Source organism: Topomyia yanbarensis, chromosome 2, assembly GCF_030247195.1.
Source record: "Topomyia yanbarensis strain Yona2022 chromosome 2, ASM3024719v1, whole genome shotgun sequence".
NCBI classification, from domain to species: domain Eukaryota; kingdom Metazoa; phylum Arthropoda; class Insecta; order Diptera; family Culicidae; genus Topomyia; species Topomyia yanbarensis.
The window spans coordinates 360,623,136-360,646,152 of record NC_080671.1 but is presented as its reverse complement, the minus strand read 5'-3'; the positions used below and the strand labels follow the sequence as shown (position 1 = coordinate 360,646,152).

At 36.7% G+C, this 23,017-nt stretch overlaps 1 protein-coding gene across 4 annotated transcripts in view; it reads left to right on the top strand.

Annotated features, from left to right (window-relative positions):
* LOC131684379 (serine/threonine-protein kinase Pak-like) overlaps positions 1-23,017 on the top strand; it is a 182,810-nt gene that overhangs the window by 38,742 nt on the left and 121,051 nt on the right. Inside the window, exon 1 of one of the 4 annotated variants that reach the window (XM_058967223.1) lies at positions 18,650-18,659. The exons of the other annotated variants lie outside the window; for them this stretch is intronic. The gene's annotated coding sequence lies outside the window, so the exon portion shown is untranslated. Of the gene's footprint in view, positions 1-18,649; positions 18,660-23,017 lie in introns of those variants that run through there. 4 annotated transcript variants of the gene reach the window in all.

Genomic DNA, 23,017 nt, shown 5'->3' with positions numbered 1-23,017 from the left:
GATCAGTGGGCACTCCCCAGGGGATAACAGAGAGTTGCGACATAAACTGAAGCAGGGCCATTGAGTTTAAACGAGGCGATGGTTTTCATTGAAAATACCGAAGCCATGTTTGGGATCACTACCGGACATATGTGATCTGAGATTCCATGAATCTCATCTTTCATGGGTGTGTCGCAGAATACAGATGAATCAGAAGCATAAGAAAGATTCACAGATTGGGCTAATACGATATTTTGTACCATTTAATCAAAGTACAAGGACATAAATCGGTTTTAAGAATTGAGCACGACAGGCCTTTCGAAATTTGCAATTACTAACGGGTTCAAGATTTAGTATCAAATGAGCAATCGATGTGAAAGGTCCCAAAATTGATTTTTCAGCAGAAGGACGCCCGCCAGTATTTCTAGACTCATCGTATGGATCGAGTGCATGTAACCCGAATCAATACGCATACAACGATATTGGATTCGCTCCTGTTTGATATTTGTAGACATTCGTCAAAGCCACTTACGTAATAATTGTAGCTAATTCGTGATGTCGTTAAATCAGCATGTGAAAAATGCATGTGTTTTTCTGATAATAAGTTTAGCAAAAAGTTGTTTCAAATCGACGAAAGACTCTACTGGTGCAGCTTCTCGGAAAGAATTTTGGTAACAACTGAATGAAAAGTCTCTTTGCTTGTATAGGCAATTGAATTTCTGTTGAGAGCAACGCAAGGCAAGGGGGTGGGCGTAGTGTAGTTGGTAAATCGATTGGCTTGTACGCAGCGCACCTGGGTTCGAGTCCCGACCTCGCACATAGGGTTAGAAATTTTTTATAAGAGATTTTTCTAACCCGAAAAGGCGAATTACCTTATGGTTAAAACCTCTATAATCGAAATAAAAAAACGCAAGGCAATCGTTCGTCCCTTTGCTTTTCTATATGCCAAATTGTGTATCGGATAGTAAGCCATTTGCTTCGACCCAACTTCCGGATACTGGACAGCAATTTAATCGATCAATACGAGTTGTGGCCGGAAGCTAGTTTCCCTGGTTTATGGATGGCGATGACCTTCACTTGCTTCCAGTCATGAGGGAGAATGTTACTCTCAAGAAACTTATAGCGTCTCTTGGCGGTGTCTGGCAAATCCTACAACAAGTTTAATTTAATTCTGTCCGGCCCTGTGACTTCATTGTTAAATGTTAAGAGAGCAAGCCAGAACTTCACCATCGAATACGGTGTTTCGTCCGCGCTGTCGTGAGTGGACGATGTTTCTCTCGTTAATTTGTCAACAAACCGGCGCTAGTAACTATGTTTCTTGGCTTTCATCAAACTCTTTATTCGCATTTCCAACATCGCGTACTGTCGATAGCTAGCGGGTAATCCGTTATCCCGGAAGGTCTTATACGCGGCGGCCTTCTCCGCGTATATATCTGAGCATTCATTGTCTCACCATGGGTTGGCACACCATCCGCGATAAATCGCGTTTGTTACTCGTTAAGTCTAAGCTGCAATCGCGGTGTGGTAAATCAAGCCAGCCAAGAATTCGTACTCTTACTCCAGAGGAAGCTCTTGTGTGCACTCGATTTTGCCGAATATCGTAGCTCATCCAAAGAATATTTCGTATGAGGTACACCATCGCCAATGTTCCAGATTTATTTGAAATCTGCCAGATTTTTCGCAGGTGACCAGACATCTGATCAAGCCAGACATTCATTAACTCTCAAAAAGGCAAGTGGTCTCAGAGGCCCGGCTGTTTACAGTTCTTTTGTTTCAATGAACTTGTAACTTGAAATACAAATGATCGAGCGTTTTTGGGCTTTCAATTCACTCACTGATAAAACGATTTAAAAGAGGCTTTTGATTTCATTGGGTCACAGGAGCGATGTTTTTTGAAATCACAATTGTAGTTTGCATTTTTGGAGGTTAATTTTGTCGGATTTTTCCAGATATTCTGAATCCTACTTTTCACTCCAGAATAACACGTCTGTAAATCGACTCAACTGTCGGAGAACGATTTTTTTTTAAATCCGTCGATATGGTAGAAATAAAGTAATATTTATTCATAATATCTGAAACTACCCATTAAAGAAAAGTATTACCTCTCTTATACTTGTCTATACCTTTGTCTTAAAGCTGTGTCGAATCAATTGGGGATGTAGCATAGATAAAGAAGAAAATTGGGGATGGGCATAGCGTAGTTGGTAAATCGATTGCCTTGTACGCAGCTTACCTGGGTTCGATTCGGTTTGGTTAGAGATTTTTCTAAAGATTGATTTCTCCAACCCGAAAAAGAGCGCTACAACCCTCAGGTTTAAACCTTTGTAATCAAAATAAAAAATAAGAAAATTTATTTTCAATATTTTTCTCTATCAATATAATTAATTAGTACTATAAACTAAATGCAATTAGTAAAATCTAGCAGACCAGTATATCAAAGCACTATTTAAACTTGTCTTAATTCAGATAACTTCAAATCTTCAAACTGGAAAATTTGTTGTACCATGTTGTTTCAGCCTCAGATATTTTCTAATATCAAATATTATTCTATTTTTATTATAACTAGTAACTAGTTAGACACCCGATCTTCTTTATTTGCAGTGAACTGATGAGAATGAAGTAAAACCTGTTTTTTTTATTGTGCAAAAACGTACAGCTTACAGGAATTGCTGAGAAACAAAAACAGAATTTTGACAACATATTCCTGCTATAGTATGCCAAAGCACCCAAAGTTATCAGGATAGGTTAGACAGTTGTTCGATTGATTTCAGATTTTCGAATCCATACGATTCAAAAATTCACCGTTCTATAAGTTTTTGTGGTTTGTTTAGTTCTGTGCACGCAGTTCCTTTTTACTCTCAGGTGAAGCATTTTCGGTATAGCTCTATAACACCACTTTTTTCTAGAGATGTCGCATTCGTTCATGTTTTTGTCGTGGGTTGTTCCATTCAATTTTTTTGTAGTTTTGGGAGTTACAGCTGTGTATCCTTGTTGTTTGCTTCTTCGTAAGTGTTTGCTTATTCGATGGTGTGTAAATGAAGCCTACGAAACTTTCCTTTATCCAGATTCATCATATCAGGAATTTGTTCCAATAACGTTCAAAGGTTAGGCCGACGCAGAAATTTTTATTTCGCGTAATTCGCCTCCGCCAAAATTGTGGGGATGGGATCTCCGTGTACATAAACGACGACAAAATCAATCGATCAATTAGACGACCTGGTGCTTGTTACTTCAAGTGACAACATATTTTTTATAGTCTTCTTTCAATAGGGAAGTAAATCCGCTGGTCTCACTACATGTGTTCATGGGCCCATATCTAGTGTCTCTCAGTGACAAGTATTTAGTGCGGACAGACGCTGACGAAAAACAAAAACACAAATAAGAAAAATCCATTTTAACCCTCCGAAAGTCGCACAGTGCAGCCGAAGAGTGCGCAAAGTTCTGAAATTTAATCGAAATAGTCTTAGAACTTCTGGCGGATGCCGTCATGTAGATAACGATGCGACTACCGGTTGTACAGAAATTACCAAGTTGAAATGAGTCTGTATAAACTTCAGTTGAGAAATGTCATGTAATTGAAATAAATAAAAGAATAGGAAAGATTTTTAAGCTGAACATTCTTGTACACCCTATAAAACACAACTGGTGAGGTAATTTGAATTTTAGTTTAATTTACTTGGAATTGGATATGCACAAAAAATAAGCCGTGTGGTGTCCGGCGGGCTGAAAACTTTTTGCACTATTTCAGCCAAGAATAGAACCTCTGGGAACTGCTCCCATGTCGTAAGAGGCGACTAACAACATGCTAGAAGTTCCTAGGTCGAGGTATTGCTCCGTACCGAAGACTTAACCTGGGCGAACCTTAAGGTTCAGGGTTGTTAATCGATAATTAATCGTCATCGTCGATAACGTTAACCACCCGTCAACGTCATCGGAAACTCCGTTAACGATAATGTATCGTCGGATTCATCGTCATCGTCGATAATTCATCGGTGGTTATCGCGATACGTTTGGCGTTGCTTTCCCGTTTATTGGAGTTGAGGTTGATGCGGTTAAGTTTCAATTGTTTAGAAATGAATAGCTGTTGAGGGACATGTTGTTGGCAGTTGAAAATCAATAGTTTGGACATTTTCTAAGCACAGGGGGGGGGGGTCCGACGATGTGTCAAAATCGAATTTTTTGTCAACTTTTCGGGAGTGTTTTATATTGAAGGAAAGTTATTGGCAGTTGACAATCAATAGTTTTGGACATTTTCAATACACAGGAGGTTCGACGATGTGTGAAAATAGATTTTGTTCAACTTTTGGGGAAAGTTTATTATATTGAAAAAGCTATTGGTAAGTGAATAATCAGCTCCAATAAGACTTTAATTTGACTAGTATCGATGAACGCGGATCAATACGTACTGAAAATTCGCCGCGTCTGTTTTAATGAATCTAATTTCAAGTTCCGTTTTTGGTAACAAGCCCGTCCATCAGGTTAACGATCCTTTGTATTTCCCTTCAATGTTCGATATAATCGTTCGTATACATGTATTTCACAAACAATCCGATATTAGAAATAGGAAACACTTTCGCTGATTTATAACATCTACAGCTATCATAACTTTTTGTCTGTATAACGTGTTATCACTCGATAGTTTGCAACCCAAAAAATATATCGTAGAGAAGGAATAGCGAAGTTAGTCTAAATAATGTCGCAATAAATAGTGATCCGGCCCATTAAGCAGATAAGATTAGTTTTTCTGGGCAATACTCCCACGATCGGCTGTGTGGAGTTGAAATTGCTTTTGTTTAAAAAACATAGGAGACTCTCGGTAGCCGGCTACCCAGATTTTAAAAGAACAAAAAACTAAACAAGATCTTTTTCGAGCGATCGTGTTTTCGAAAACTAACTGAACTACAAACTAAGGGATCATCCATAAATGACGTAGCATTATATGGGGGAGGGGAGAGTTTTGCATTTTGTGATGATGTGTGACGACGGGAGGGTAGGGGGTCATGTAGCTTTTTCAAAGGGGAATAACTAACATCGGTTTTTATTTAAAAAATCACGGGGACAGGGGGCGGGGGAGAGTTACCGTCAAGCTACGTAATTACCAGGGGGTATTTAGAGGTTTGTGACGAAATGCTACGATGGGGGAGGGGGCTGGTAAAAATTGCTCAAAAAATGCTACGTCATTTATGGATGATCCCTAATAAACTATGCTTTACAGGTCGCATCGCTTGCTTGGAGCGAATCCTAGACCCTATTTCCTTCCAAACTACCAACTCCGCGACACCTATGGAAGAGTCTGATGAACCTTCGGTATAAGATTCCTCATTTTATTCAAACGATCGCCGGGTAAAATCAGCACCGACACGATAGAAACCACGAATAAATTCGTCGCCTGATTGAATATTATTAAAAAATATAAGCAGTGCTCCTTATAGCCGGCTATCCGGAGTTCAAGTTGCTTATTTTGCTAATCGTATTAAATATGATGATATATATATATGATATGATAAATTTCCCAAATTCTCGGCAGCCGGCTGCCCAGAGCAATTATTACATGATAACGCTATTGGCACACTTACTAACAACTCTCCCCTTCCCGTGATACATGTGGAGATGCAGAGGATTCCTCGGTCTCTAGTAGCAACATGTATCGGACTAACATTCCTTCCTTTCCCAGAAGATCTGCATTCGGACGTAGCCGGCGTCGGTATTGATCAGCATGCAGGGATCGGAATAGATTGTACAATGTGGCTCATCATGTTATTCCCAAGCATGTTGTTCCAATCAACATTTTGCAACCTAATTTGGTTCTGGTCAATAACGGAGTAGCAACTACGGGCGATCTCTTATGCTTATGCTTATGCTTAATTTACTTGGAATTGGATATGCACAAAAAAGACTCAAACGTATCTATTTTTTTTCGACAACCTTGCGCGAGTGAAAAGTAAAGCTCAAAACTAGTTAAATTTAAGGCTAAAGAACCTGCTCTTTGAGTTGTTTTATTTTTCTATTTATCAAGGCTTCACCAATTTCAGTGGCATATAAACTAATCGTATTTAATAATGTGGTAATGATAACTATGTTGATGTCACAGGGGAGACTACTGTCTCTCGGATTCCCCTCCATGAATTTCGACGAACTCAGTAACAATATCAAAACAAATGAGCATGGAATTAGCTTTATTGCAAGGTATCGTGTGCCAGATTTCCACGACTTTTTATTGAAAGTGCCAGAGCTCATTTCAAAACACTTGACAACGCTGATGAGATCATACGAAACATTTATTGCATTCGGTGGCCCTGAACCACTGGCAATAGTAATTACGTTTGGCAGATGGTTGCTACCGTGGGAATTAGAGATTACCTTCTACGTGCCATCTAACCGCAGCGATATCAAGCAGAGAGAACCGGAATCCGTGAATCTGCTCGATCCAAGCGAATAGTAATAAAATCGTGAAAGTTGAGGTCTTCTCTATAATAAGCCATGTTTCGCATAATGCAAATGCATCGCATTTCAAATTTGCTAATAAATATTTACTAGAATCGATTTTCGGGGCAATGTTTTTGTAATTCCACTATCGAACAGGGATCAAATCCGTGACCTCGTTCGTTGAATTAGCCATCGATGGATACATTCGTTGAAAGGAAGAGCCGTTTTGAAGTCAACTGCATCAATAATGTTTTTACTGCGAAGGGAAAGCTTTTATTAGGATCATATCTCAGCAGATTCGCGCAGTTCAAACTCGAGTCGGAAACGACACCATCTATTTCAACCTAGTTAGCTGGTACATATACATTGTACTCCTTCGTAAAAGGGCCGTAGCCAACAATATCGTTTAATTTGGCCGGTATTATTACGACATCCATCTCACCGTAAGGCGAACCATTGTCAGGAGCAGTTTACACAGGTAGCTCATAATATACGAAACACTACCACTGGCCTGCTCTGCTGGTCGAATAGCGGTTAACGTGCACTTGCAAAAGAAGAATAGAAATTGCAAAACCTCTGAGAGGCGGTGAACGCTCAAGGTAACCTTGAAAGCGAATTAGCAAGCTTTGCACGAACTGAAAAAATCGTCTATACGTTCCGAGAGTCACCGTACGAATCAAATTCCAACTTCTATTCAATGATATTACCCAGGTGGTTAATGGGTTCAATGGAAGACGTTGTTTATAGTTGAAAGTAGATGCGTGATTTTCAACGGCCGTTTTGTGGAACTACCTATCACTGAGGAAAAGGACACAACATCATAGATTGATGTGCCTCAAACTGCGCGGAGTCAGATTTTGAATAATGTCATTTTTATGTAAAATTCCGACTGTCACTGCCCGTCGAACATAAAACTTATATTTATGTCACTAGATTGTTTCTTTATAGGTATTACTTGAGAAGGAAAGAAGCAAATAAATCTGCCAAATTTCATCCCAACTTTGACTTTGAGGTTTCAAGATCACCTTGAATGGCCTGTCAGTCTCGAAATCATATAAAAGCAATTCAAATAACTTTTTAGTTGATATTGTAGAAACCGTTGAAGATCATCCAATCTATCTGTTGTAACATGTCGTTCTCCTGTTCGACCTATCCAAAATGATATTTTCATGTTTTTACATTAAATATTTATTGTTTCAATTTTCGATATATTTCTGTGAAGTATATTTTAAGTAATACAGTTTCAATCTTCGATATTTTCTTCGATCTTTTAAATATGTCATTCGAAAGGCTCTGAAGTCAGGATAATCGCTAATATCGCCGGAGAAGAACGGGGTTTCTTCATAGTGGAATTACGCTCGACGTTCGTCAATGTCATTCACGTGAAAATTGTAGCGCAGGGTGCTTAGACATGAGTCCTGGAAAAGGCCCGTGTTGCTAAATCTTGATGTGACAAGTTTAGCAAAAATGTTGTTTAAAATCGGTGTAAGGTCATGCTGATGCAGCATCCCAGAAAGAACAATGGTAGAAACTGAATCAAAAGCCCTCAATATCCAAGCAAACCGATGCCATTTGCTCATTGGTAACATGGGCTATTTTAATTTTTGCTAATAGCAACGCAAGGCAATCGTTCGTTCCTTAGCCTTTGCGGAAGCCAAATCGACAGTAAACCATTTGCTTCGACCCAATTGCCGAGGCGGAACAAGACCATTTTCTCGGACAACTTTCGGATACCGAACAGCATTGCAATCGGTCAATACGAGTTGTGATCGGAAGCTGGTTTTCCTGTTTTTTGGATGGCGATGACACTCACTTGTCTTCAATTATTTGGGACAATGTTACCCTCAAGAAACTTATTAAATAAATTCAACAGGCGTCTCTTAGCAGAGTCTGGAAGATTTGTTTGGGGCTTTGTTTTTACATGATAAGAGATAAATTTATATCCCTAGCTTTTCTTTGTATACAAATTTTCCTTGAGAAGGGAGACAGTAAATATATCAAAATTCAAACTTTGACTTTGTCCTTTCAAAATCACCTTGAATGGAATGTCATTCATAGTATATCATATGAATACAATTTAAATAACTTTTCAGTAGATATTGTAGAAAACGTTCGAGACCATCAAATCTATTTGCTGTAACCCGTCGTTCCCCTCTCCGATCGATTCGAATGTCATGTCATGATTTTCATGCCCGAAAAGAACGTTGAAACTTCAGTTCAAAAGGTTCTGAAGTCAGAGATCATCGGTGATATCGGCTGAGGGGAACGGGATTTCTTCGTAGTAGAATTACGCACCCACATAATACCTGTACATATTTCTACAGCGTCACATTCTGATAAAGAAGAAGTCGACGGCTTTTGTTTATTTTCGTTATTAATCCCGCTGCCTTTATGGAAGAACCCAAACATGTTCAAAGATCAAATATTCGATTCAAAGATTCGATTGGCTGAATTATTCTTCCAATAAATTGATAAGACAATAAGTACAATATTAGGCTGTTATATTTTTCCGATTTTCGGGTCATTAGATTTAATCTACAAGCGTTTGCAGATCTTTCTTTGGATCATTGGATTGGGTTTTGGAACCATAGTCTTCTGATTTTAAGATTTTTGGAACTCTGGATTATTGGGATCATTTAGATTTACAAATTTTCGGAATAAAGAATTTCCGCATCTATGTTCTTGGAATAACTGGATATTTAGATTTCTCAGTTTATTCACTTTTAGATATTTCTACCTAATTATTGCTCCCAGAATTAGTATTACGAAAACTATCTACTTTCTTTAAAACCGTTTTGACCAATTATTCCTGTTTTTCCCAATGTGCCTCTTTAGAAAAACAAATCCCCAGCCCATTTAAGCATTTATAACTACATCAAGGCCTCCCCATCAGAAACTACAAGGAATGTTTCGAATAATAGTTTTATCCGTAACTTTTGGCAATTACGCCTAGCTATGTATCATGTTTGTTCATCTATCCCAATTTTCGATTGAAACAATCTACGACCCTGCCCCTAGCATATACCTGGACGTATATGGGCTGAGAGATTTGCTTCGGTTACAGCTACAGAAACGTGCCTCGCTGGCTTGTGTGTACATACACCTTCAGCCGTACAGATTCCGGAAGAAGGGAAATTAAATTGTAACACAAGCCCAGATATGTACTGCAGCTGTTATAATAAATTGATTTTCAGAAGCTAACACGCCACAAAACAGTCCACTGGTCGGACAGTGAAAAGGAGGACACCTGTAGGGAACCGCCCCAGGCAGATTGTTCAAATCGCAAAAGCCAATGCAAAGCTGTTGAAAGGCTAATCGAAAAATGGAATTATTAATCATGCTCTGGATGCTCGCTCGCTGATGGAGCACCGGATTTATCTTTCAAATGTGTTTTAATTGATAAATCGAATCTATTCGTCTGATGATAATCCAAATTAAAAATCAGAATGCTTCTACTGTAAATCTTTTGAAATATTTTTTCCAAGTGTCATGCCATGCACGGCCAACCTGTCAACTCAGATGGTATGAAAATCAACCAACCATCCGCCACAGCAGAGGAATGCACCTCATCACCAAAATGTGCTTCAGCCGTTTCCGTTAAGTTCCAGACATTTGATTCCAAAATATAATGAACCCCTTTTAATATCATTATAAAGTCAGATTATTTCACCCGATACCCTACACCGGTAAATCTCACCTAAACCTTTTAGAGGGATTTTTTCTTCACTAAACGGCTTCGTACACCACTACAGGTCTGGTGGTCATCAATGTTGTATTTGTGACCTAATTCCATCAAGATAGCTACGATCATTCAACTTCGCCTGCGACCCCCAGTGATCGCGTTATCGCCTACACGATCAACACACGGTAACTGATATATGGGTGTTTGTTGGTCCAGCAGTTCTTATGGTTGCCGGTTGTGACGCGTGGGCTGGCATTAGCCGAGTTTTGTCAGATCTCAATACATTTGTCGTATGTAGGAAGTAGCAATGTGGTCGTTAAATTCATACCGATAGTCCTATTTGTTTGGTTTATTTGAAAAGGTGCACAGCCTATTAGATGATTGTAATATTTCAAATAAACACATTCTATTGGCCCATATCTGAGATGTTCAATAGCCATTTACTATGCAATCCAATAGTTATATTACCTAGCCGATCTCTCCAGCGACCATGATAAAACGAAACACAGTTACACACCCACATTTATGACGCTTCACTACTTCTAAATATGCAGCAGTTTTCTCCACCAAAGAAACTAAAAAAAACGTATCATTAGCATCTACGTTCCAATTTTCTTTTATGGCGCGATACTACAGCGTTTGTCCCGCGGTTGGAAAAATAACTACAATAACTACTCACAGTCAATAGCACCACCACTTCGGCCGAGATGGTGACAATGAAACCCGCCTTGCATGGATGATGGTGGTTACCCCAAACGCCAAACGCGTCCATATTAGATCCTACCAACCCATAAAATGCTAAGCGCATAAAGTGGGAAACTGCACCACACAACGCATTCGTTTCATACTAAGATTGGATTGGAAGGCGTAGAATTGCCTGTATTTCACACGGTTCTGTTTGGTTGTATATGGTTGCACTGAAAAACTTTTGTTACGCTTCGTTTCCGCCGTTTTTTATGACTCTGTGAAAATGCATTTTATTCTCCGCGATGCATGTTGGAGTGTTGTTATTGAAACGGTTTTTTAGAAAATTCTCATAGCCAGTGCTAGAAGCGTTTTGTATAATCTGAGATTTCTAAAATAAATTGAACGAAAAGATAGATTGAAAAGGTATTTTATGATGCCGAAATGCTGATTGGACTAAAAATAAAAAATACCACTTGTTTTCTGTTTGCTGTTTTTACGGTCTATAAATTTATTTCAAAACACTATAAAATATAAATATAACTGCTATATTTAACCATTGACAACATAAAATAATGATATGAATGCATCATGCATCATTTCTCCTAGATTTCAATTCCTGGAGAAACACGAAAAAGGACGTATTGAAAATAGTTCGCATTTTTCCGCATATTTTATAGGTAATCATATTTTGCACAAATTAGGAAAGTTTAATAAAGTGTAAAACTACGAAAGAATTAAAGTAGAACAGTTTTTAAGATACAGCGAAAAAATCATTTCTCCCTAAAAACCAGAGATTCATTATCTAAAATCAAAATATCTGCAGTTATAGCGCATAAATATTGAAAATTTTAATTTATAGAGCCATAGTACTCAAGAGAGAGCAAGGATGTAAAATATACAGATCGGAAAACTAGAAATGGCAGAGTTGTTAGTAACAGGCCTAAAATGCTACAGGCTAATCTTTTGTCTTCTGTTGGCAGGAGTCAAGCTTAGGCAGCATAACTACGAATCACTCACAGTCTACCAACATGTCTCCTGGTAAAAACAGATTTGTTCCTCTTTACCGTGAGAACCTGCCCGTCTTTATACACATTGTGTTCGCTTTACTTGATGCACAATACAATGACAAGCGAAATGCTACATACTTTAAGACAATCCGACGCGTTAATATTTATTGTATAAGAATTGATGAAAGTTTCATCATGAAACATAAGTGCGACGCAGAGAGAATTTGAATGTGTTGTTATAGCCGTTTAGGGAATTTTTTGTTGGGACCGTTTTAGTATTAACCGTCTTACTATTAGAATATTTTTTCTTATTACCGTAAAGGTATTGCGGCAGATGTTTGGGTGTATAGAATGTGATTACTACTATCTAAGTTTATTAAAAACATAATGTTTATTCTTCAAAAAAACGTCAATGAATATTCGAGAAGGAGCCCTGGTTACTAACCAGTGGTTAGCCGTACGACACAACTTAGCCAAGAGCGCTGGACGGCACTGACGTTCATCTTCCGGATACAGTTCCGAATCCTGGTGGTCAATTGCTTCGTATCCTTAGCCCACCAATTATTTTTGTACACTAGGGCACTGAAGGAGCTGAAAAAATCCTCCATGGGACGGCACTAGGGTAAGTTGGTCGGGTTCCTTTCTTTCGGCACGTACGGTATCCTCCTGGTATACTTGTTGATTGATGGCCAGACCGCTTAGCTTAAACCACGGATTTGAAATCCATCTGTCCGATATGACGATGCACAGCATAACTTTTTTTTCAAATTTATTCTTAAACTTATATTTTACTTTGGGAATGTGACCGACTTGTTGCTGGAATAGTAACTGTTATTTCCTGGAATGTGGGTCTTCGAGAGCGGAAAGTAACTTTCGAACGACGTCCCGCGGTAGTTCTTCGTAATCCACCGGCACTGCGATTTAACGATCGCTATCTGCTCGTCCGTGTACTCGGGAGACCGAGTCTTCTTGCGACAGATGATGTCCTCCATCTTGAGGGTTCGGTGAATCAAGGTATGGGAGCACTGATATTTTCTGCCGACATCACGCAAACTCGTTTCGTCCTTGTTGTCGAACAGCTTTTTCAACGCTTCCTTATTCTTCTTCATCATTATCTTCGCCGGACGGCCGCTAGCGGCCTTCTGCTCCACGCTTAGGGATGCCAGCATCCGGTAAACTGTACTCACAGACACGTTTTCGTCTCGAAAGTGGTCTACCGTAAACTATTTTCCACGATAACCGTGCGTTTCGTAAAACCGTACAACACGCTCGCGGAGTGCTTGCTGTTTCGACGCCATCTTCGATTGAACTGACAGCACCCGAGCGAAAAGAAACATGCCACCCATTTTTAGGGAGCCCAGAGAGCAATTCTCTTGAAGAGAAAAAACTTGAGCTCTTCACTGTAATTACAGGCATTGAAATCATTCTCATTTTTATTGAATTTTTTAACTATGTAAATAACAGTACCGTAAACCGGGTGACATTGATCACTTTTCGAAGTAATCATTACATATTTTTAGACGCAACACATTTTTTTTCAAGTTTAATATTTTTAAACCATGTACTGATTTATGGAGAACAAGATTGGATGGTTTTACCTAAAATTGTGCGTTCACAGCTATTTTTTCAAAAATGATTTCAAGTTGAAGTCCGTTTTCGTGTTCCGGGGTGCCTTTGATAACCTGCATGTTCACCCACATTAAGTTATTGATGTCAATGTTTTTCATTCAAATGTTTGTTTAAACTAATTCTGGAAAGATACTCATTGTTAAATAGATGTTAATTAGTATTATATAAAGTATTTCGAATTTTACAGTACATTCGAGTAACAAAAATTCGCATAATTTGTGTCCAACTAGAATAAAAGATTCTGAATACCTTTAAAACTACTAAAATTGTTTTTTTTTTCAGTGTTTTACCAATGTACAAAAAGTTTCATCCATTTTAACGCGTTGGAATATTGTTGGGAATTTTAGGTTAAAATAATTTGAAATAACTGTCAACTAGTTTCACAAAAAATGCATTAAAAATAAACAAACTCTTAAAACTAAATTTAGAATATCCCAATCTAAAGTAAAATAAAAACTTGTCGCTTGTAATTTATTACTCTTGCTCAAATCTGAGATTCATTTATTTTATAAAAATAGAGTAAAGTTAAATTTCGGTTTTTTGTAGTTTACGAACAATATACTCAAAAAGTATAAAAATTCAGTATTTTATAAGTTTAGAGTTTTTACTTTTTTCAAATTAAAATGTTTTTATCATTTCAAATTAAAATGATTCGGTAGACTATTGTGGTTTAATACGCGATCTACGAAAATAGTGTCGAGTGACCAAAGTCACCCCGATGATCAAAGTCACTCCGGTTTACAGAACTTTGCATCAATTTCAAAATTACAATTGCATTTCTTTAGTGTTATTGGCGCTAAAAAAAATCCAAATTGTACGTTAAATAATGCTGAAAATGTATTTGCTATTTAAATAAATAAGTCATTAAACTCGAGAGCCACTCCCGCTTCTTGTGTCAATTTTCTTTCTTGTAGGAGAGTAATGTTTTTAAACCAGACCTGTCGCTTGCTGATCATGTATCACTTGTGTCCATGTCGTCGTCGCTTGAGCTTTGATTTTCACTGTTACATGTTCGGTGCTTTTTCGTGTTTTCAAGTGACTCTGTTATACTGCCTATGATCGCATATCAGTCCCATAAAGATAGGAAATCCCCTAGAAAACGGGACAAATTTTGCAATCATCGGCAGTATAGCGGTCTTCTTTCTTGTTTATTTCATCGCTAGGTATGTTAACTATTGGCTTAGAGATACCATGGAATATTGTTTGTCCGCCATTTAATTTTTGACCGACTGTCTGGGGTGTATCATGGGATGTCATAGGTCGTTTGATTCATACTCGTAGCCAGAAGTTTGATTCGGGGGGGGGGGGGCGAAATTATTACATAAATCTTTTATTCTAATGACTTGAGATAGTCACTAAATCTGAAGGTAGTTTTGAAAAGCTCCTAATGAAAACAATTCCCATGATGTTGAATTTGATGTTTATTATTTATTTGTAAATACAATTTACTCTCTTTACAACAATGGATATTCTAGAGTTCAAATTGTTTATGCGCTAACCGAATATGACAATCCTTGACAATGCTAGAAAATGCAAGGTTTTAAACACTTAATCAAAATGAGTAAAAATGTTCATGAAATGTTCGAACGAAGAGAATGTCGAAATTTTCACTAAATCTTCTGATTTAGCAAGCGGTTTGCAGATGCACAGAAACGATTCAACTTTTGTTTTGATCTGGCGCTTTTTGATATATTCTAATTAAATGAAACTATTTTCAAGACTGGCCTTGGCCTAGCAGATCAGAGCCCAGGAAGGATTCTTGGTGATTAATAAGATAGACTATTTTCTTTGCTAAAGAAAATATTCTCTGGGCGGGAGATATTTTTTTACCAATTGCCCACGGCTATTAACACGGAACTGCACAAACTAAATATTGCATGTATATTTCAATGATTTAATCAACTAAAAGAAAATGCCCAGAATTTAACATATTACAGAAAATTGCCCAGAAATTGAACACAAAACGAAAGAAAATCACATAATCACTGTTAAGTGATTTTCTTTCGATTTGTGGCCATTTTCTGAGCAATTTTCTTTAATATCTAATATCTTCTAAATTACGTAAAATTTGTCATCTGTATCTTTGATGACGCCACAAAAGTAAATAAAAACTACAAATATAAACAAGCTCAATAATTTCAGCATAATTGGTTCTGACACATGGAAGGCACTTACTTCCCCTTTGCGAAAAACTTTCTATAACGATTTCGGTAAGGACGGGCATAGCGTAGTTGGTAAATCGATTGCTTTTGTACGCAGCTCACCTGGGTTCGATTCCCCACCCCACACATAGGGTTAGAGATTTTTTCCAAAACAGATATCTCTAACCCGAAAGGAGGCGAATGACCCTGAGGTTAACCTCTATAATAAAAAACGATTTCGGTTACACTTTCTAAGTTAAATCGTCGCTTCGTTGAATAAATATATTGACACTAATCTGTTCAGTAATTGGTTTGTTTTTCAAATAAATGTAATTTGCGCTAATTTTGTCCACAATTACCACAAAGATTGCAAGATGTTCGACCACTTGAACGAAGCTGTAATACCTGTTTGATTAAAGGTTTATTTTGCCATATTCTAGAGTTCAAAGTGTTTATGCGCTAACCGAATATAACAATCCTGCTTGAAACGATGCTTGAAAATGCATGATTTAAACGCTAAATCGAAATGAGTAAAAAAAAATTATAAAATGTTCCAACGAAAAGAATGTCGAAATTTGCATTAAATCTTCTGATTTAGCAAGCGGTTTGCAGGCGCGCAAAAACGATTCAACTTTTATTTTCTCGATCTGGCGTCTTTTGATATATTCTGATTGAATGAAACTATTTTCAAGACTGACATTGGCCTAGCAGATCAGATCCTCAGCCAGGAAGGATTCTTGGTGATCAATAAGATCAAAATGTATATTTCAATGATTTAATCGACTAAAGGAAACTGCCCAGAATTCAATATATTAAAGAAAATTACCCAGAAATTCGCAACAAATCAAAAAAAAATCACTTAACACTGATTACTAATATCTTCTAATTTACGTAAAATGCATTAACTTTATCATTGATGACACCACCAAAGTAACTAGAAACTGTAAATATAAAAACAGGCTCAACAATTTCAGCATTTTTTGCTTCCGACACATGGAAGGGAAACTTACTCCTGCTTTGTGAAGACTTTCTTTAACGATTTCGGTTACACTTTCTAAGTCAATTCGTCACTTCATTAAACAAATATATTGACACTAATCTGTTCAGTAATAAGTTTTTTTTTAATAAAAGTAATTTACACTAATTTTTTTACACAATTACCACAAAGATTGCAAGATGTTCAACAACTTGAACAAAGCTGTAATACCTATTTGATTACAGGTTTATTTTACCAAAATTTGAGAAACAGTTTCAATTAAAGCTGTTGCACCTAACGCATCAAAGTCCTATGGATAACGAAGATGAAAGGGTCTTTCCAAAATGAGAGGATCAGAGCACAGTTCCGAAAGCACTCGAGTTGAATTTATAAAAAAGATAGAAGAAGTGCTCTTGAGTCGATTTCAATTGATTGACTCTTTTTTCTCTTTTCTCCGTGATTTTTTTTCATTTCTCTCATTTTATTCCATAATTAATGAAAATAAAGCAAAAGACTGAAAACATGAAATCGAAACAATAATCTAAACCTATTGGCTTATGGACTCAACTAGTTACAACCTTTTAGTCGCTCTTTATGATTTTAAATGATGTCTATTCGCTGATTCGTCACGTTGTTTTGGAACAAAGACCTTAATTGGAAACCATAGAAAGCGACTAAAATGCTGCTGCTGGTAGTAACATTAAGCTCATTATGATTGGTTGACTAATATGTGATTTAGTATCATTTGACATCCAATGGAAAGTAAGGACAAAATCACTACAGTCCTACCACTACTGTCTCTATATCAAGAAATTTAGTAATATATGAGTATATACAATTCATGGGTGAATATGAACATCTCGGTAAAACCGCTGTTTTGCCACTTTTTGGCTTGTTTACGTTTAGACGTTTTGCTTGTTTATTGTTCGATTTTTAAATATTTCAAGATTTTTCCGGATTAACAGTGTTTTAGTACGGAACGCATTCCCCGCATAAAAATAAAATTGAGTGGCTATAGAAATACTATTTCATCACAATTATGCGAAAATAAAAACTATTTTCTCCTCTGTATCAGTAAATTGAAATGTTTTTGCCAAGCACATTTGAGTGAGATGCCTAGGGTTTCTACAAAGTGTACAGTGCACTAACCTATTACAGAAATGCAATTTGCGTATAATTAAAAAACTTGTCATTTAAATAAATCATCATTGTTTTGTTAAATGTGACTATCACCAGCAATAAAGTTTCATTTTTGGAGAGTTTTGGTGCTTAGTTTTCTGTAAGTTTGGAGAAACTAGGCGAAGACGTCGCAAAATTAACTGGATGGACAAAAAACTGTTTTTTGAGTAATTTATAAATCGCGTCACACTACTAGTAATAAAAGTGTGAACTCTCAAACTTATCATCTGTGTATTTGGTGTTGTTTCTTGAAGGGTCTAAAGATCTAAACAAAAAATCGAACCCCGACACTACTTCCGTTTGCGGTCCCTTGACTTATTATTTTGACTAGCTTAGCAGCCGATTCAAGCGAAAGTCTTATTACAAGTGAAAACCCAGGTAAATTTGGGCAAATTTTGAAGCATCATGGTGCCTAGCGTGGTTAAAAAGATACTCCCCTGGTATATAACCGACCAGGCTTCAATCCCCGTTCCCTGGCAAAAACTGGTTTGGACAATTCGACCTCAAAAAGACTAATGATTCTCAAACTCCTCTGTAAATAAAAAAAAACACGCGTCACTTACTTCACGTTAACCCACTCTCTTCGGTCAATTCTTCTCACATACTGTATATCGCTATCGTATAATCACTAATCCATTTATTTCGAGCATTTTCATCATAACCAGACCTCGCCCACTCAAGCGCTGATTGCGGATTTATGAGTGTAGACTTGTTGACAAATCAAACAAATTAAAAACATTCAACTTACCTGCCCCATGCTTGCAATCACTGTCTGGCGCAGTTGTGTAGCTCTTGTTCCATAACTTCATACATTCGATAGCGCCCATACCCCACCGGAGCGAGTTATTATGCTAAGGGAGCAGACCAACATATGAATCTGAAGAAAAAAACAACAACAGAATGTTCTATTTTATGTTATATTTTTCTTTTTCATTTACAAGCTGCCTTTAAAAGTAAGTATATTTGGCGCTTTGCTTTATTTTTCTGTGGTTATTTATACACTGGAATGTAGTTCTACCCTAAACTAAAACACTGTCAACCTTTGCTTGAGTCCTTCTTCCATAGCACCTCTATCAAAGCACGTCTTTTTCGTTAAATGTTGATCCCCATTCTATAATATTGATGATTGAAAATTATTTTCCCGGCCGAAATATTGATGTACCCCTATCTGCTGACTATCTCTGCTTGTTATTGTGCTTATTTGTTTTTTAGACAATACTAGTTTTGTGAAGTGAATAGCTGATAAATTACCTTTTGGAAAAATTGTAGTCATTTGATTTCAGTAAGATTACTCTAGCCGTTTGAATATACGTACTAGGCAAGAACCGATGGACTAGGTTAAAAAAATGATCAAATCAGTAACGAAAGTAAATTTTTATATAATAACCGAAATATTTTTATATATTAATGAGCAATCTATTAGATTTCTTTCATTTATTGATTTCTTTCGGAACAGGGTAAAACCTACTCGAGCTGAGATTCTATCGATCTCGCTCTCCAGCAAGCATAAAATTTTCTCATCTTTCGTAACAACAGATTATAAACATTTAAATGATACTTAAAACTATAATTATCACTTATAGTACAATTTCATCGCTTATAAACTAACACTAGGATTATTACTAAGAGGAGAAAGAATTTTGAAACAGTACTTTTACAACATTGCGAGACTGGTGAAAGCCAAAGACATTGGAACAACGAAAATAGATGCCACATACTAGAAAAGGGCTCGTTGTAGCCGTAGGTGGTTCTGGCAGATTCTAGGTTGATTCGCAGAAAACCATTTGGCCGAATGCCATCTTCCCCAAAGTGCGTTTGTTTTGGATATGCTTGCAGAAACACATCTCAAGACGAACTGCTCAACTAATGTAGTATAGTGTATCTGTGAAAGAACCAGATTTGAATAAACTTAGAATTGTTAATTTATTGATTTTTTTTTTCAATACTTTTTCATGAGAATAGGCTTGATGACCTACAATTCGAAGATGCTACAAGTTGTTTGGCTAGAATAAACGAAATTGCACAGAGAATCATCGAATGGCGCTCCATATTTTCATTACCTCCTCAAAAAGAAACACATGCGGTTTGGTCGGCCTATGAAAGGAAATGAAGTATTTTTTTAATAAAAATTGAACAAATTTGAATTGGATAAAAAATATTAATTGAAAAAAATCTTCTTTTCCTCTGCTTTTTGACGAGTTATTGGAAATTCTTTTTAGAACATTCCCATCAAGTTTTCATGTTGTAACTAAATTAGTTATGGAATTTTCGTCCCGACTTTGTCTCATCAGAATCCGATACTAACTTAGTTAACGGACTAAGCTAGCGCCGGATTGACGGTAGCTCCAAAAAACGGAGACACAATTTGTGTTCCTGAGTAGTCAAGCATACTATCCCACAAGAAAAGAAGCTCATTTCAAGCTGATGTAAACTAATGAAAACGAAACATTTGGTTTGGCTTAGCAGGCCAATGCAAGATGCACTATGCTATATTTCTCCTTAGTGGAGAACAATTTTGGTAAAAACTATTTTATCTCCATTAAGGAGAAAATTGTTGAAATGTTGTCACTTCACTACCACGAACACCTTTTTGTAACCTTCCCATCTCATATACGACGTTTAATGTGAAAAATGAAAAAAAAACTATTTTGAGTATGGCAATGTAAGTTAGATTAAAAAAATTTCACACTATTGGAATTGTATTGTAAATATGGAAAAATGCTGGCGAGTTAAAAAATTTGCAATAGCTTCCTTAAGCAAAATAAAATTTTGGAGAGCATAAATATAAGGAGAAAAAATGGAAGGAATGTTGGTTTAACTGAAAAATGTAAAGAAATAAGTAGAAAACGTAGCGATATAAAAAATAGACAGCCTTATCTAAGCTTAGAACAGTGGAAAAATGGAAACATTAAAGAAATTAAAATTTAACAAAAGAACAAATAACAAAACCAGCAAAACATGAAAACGTGAATAATATTAATAATAATAGAAGATAACTAATAGAACCATAACAAGAATTAAAAAAAATTTAAACTAGGATAAATAATTGCAAAAAATTTATAAATTGAATAAAAAGAAAAAAAGCCAAGCGTTGGAAAAATAAACCCTGATTTTAATCCACCTAAATGTACAATTGTGCCTTTCTCATTTACCCAAACTATGGTTTAATAGCTGGTTTATACAATATAACATTATGGAAATGTCTATTACATTCTTATTACACTTGGTAAGCATATATAAGAGCACGACTGTCACGAACCTGAAACATGTCGACGCTGATACACTTAAAACAAACAAAAATATAATATTTAATCGGCTAACCAGCGTGAGTTCAATGTTGCCAAACCATCTTCGGGAAACTAATGTGAGTTTGTTAGTTTTGATTTGTTAGTGAACATGACCACGTTTCCGGGGCACTTCCGGTGCCTATGGTGGTCAATGCGGTTGACGACACATCGGTTTGCTGTCAGTAGCCTAGAATTGCAAATGCATGTTATTTGGCACCCATTTTATCAATTTTTTTATCTTTTTGCATTCATCGCGGTATCTGTTTTAGTCGGATTTTTCTATGTGACCGCACTCCACAACCCGTAACTCCGGAGTCAGAACACGGATCGAGATGGAATTTAATTTCCGTTTCCGGCGACGCAACACATCTTAATTCGGAATAACGGTTATATCGGTTTTTAGATGGCTAGACCGATTTGATGAACTTAGTCTTAAATGAAAGATTTGAGACTAAGTTGATCAAATCGGTCTAGCCATCTCCAAGAAACCGATATAACCGTTAATCCGAATTTGGATACTTCCGCTGGGGCCTCCGTATCCGTCGATAGTGGCCAATGTGGCCAAAAAGACATTAAATGACTGTTAGTGACCTAGATCTACAAATACAAGCAGTTGGGGTCACATTTTGGATTTTTTTTCACCTTTTTACATTCATCACAGAATTCGTTAGAATCGGGATCGTACTCATCGCCCTGTAATTCAGGAACCAGAACTCGGCTCAAAAAAAAAATCAACGGTAGCCGATGGAAACGTTGTACCTTTCATTTAAAATCAAGTTTGTCAAAATCGGTTCAAAAAATTCCTAGAAACCGATGTGAACAAATCATAACAAAATTTGTTTGTAACCACACTCTTCAACTAGTAACTCCGGAACCAGATGTCGGATCAAAATGAAATTCAATAGCAACCAATGGAAATATTATACCTTTCATTTGAATCTTAGTTTGTAAAAATCGGTTCAGCCATCCCGAGAAACCGATGGACATTTTGTTAATAAATCCGCACATACACGCGCATGCATGCATACATACATACACACATACATGCACACAGACATTTTGCGATCTCGACAAACAGTCGAATGGTATGTCGGTTAGAAAGTCTGTTTTTGGAGCAATTGCATATGAGAAAGGCAAAAATGAAGGAAAGGAATACAAAAAAAAACAAACAAAGATTGATATGAAACCAATGAATATAACTAAAAATTTCATTGAATAGAGAATAATAAAAATATTCAGAGGCGGGCATAAAGTAGTTTGTAAAACAATTGCCTTGTACGCATATGGGTCAGAATCCAGCTCTGCACACAGGGTCAGAGATTTTTCAAAGGAAATCTTTCTAACCCAAAAAAGAAGAGGAATTACCCTAAGGATAAAACCTTACTTGAAACAAAAATAATGTTTAACATAAAGAAACTAGATTTTAACTAGATAATTAAGAAATATAAAAGAACTGGTGAAATGGAAAGTAAAATAAGTTTATTTCTAAAAACAAAAATGAAGATGAAACAAAAAATGGAAAAACTAAAACTAACTGAATATTTTTCAAGAATATGACAATCACTAAATGAAAAAAAGGAAAATATAGAAAATGACGAACAGAAAAATAAATGCCAAAGTAGGTTCAATGAAAAACTGAAGATAAACTTCGGTTCTGTTTACGAATCTGTACTGTATCATAGGGCTTCAGCACCAGGGTGGCAAAGGATGGTTCAAATCTTAACCAATAGATTGGATAATCGTATTCGGGGGTTTCAATTTCGCCTGGTCATTTTAGGTCGGTTTCATCGTTAGCAGCCTCAGTAAACGGCTTAACTTCAAAGTCAAAAACACGAGTATCTTTATCAAGTAAATTAGAGTTTAATGTTAGGGTCAATATATTGCATTAGTTGACAGTTTTTTGTCGAAATTACAGTTTCTGTTCAAAATCCGGGCCTCTACGCTAACGCATTGAATCGTGTCAAATAAACAAAAGAAATAAAACTTATGGCCATCTCGTGTTGTATCCATCTCGAAACCGAAAT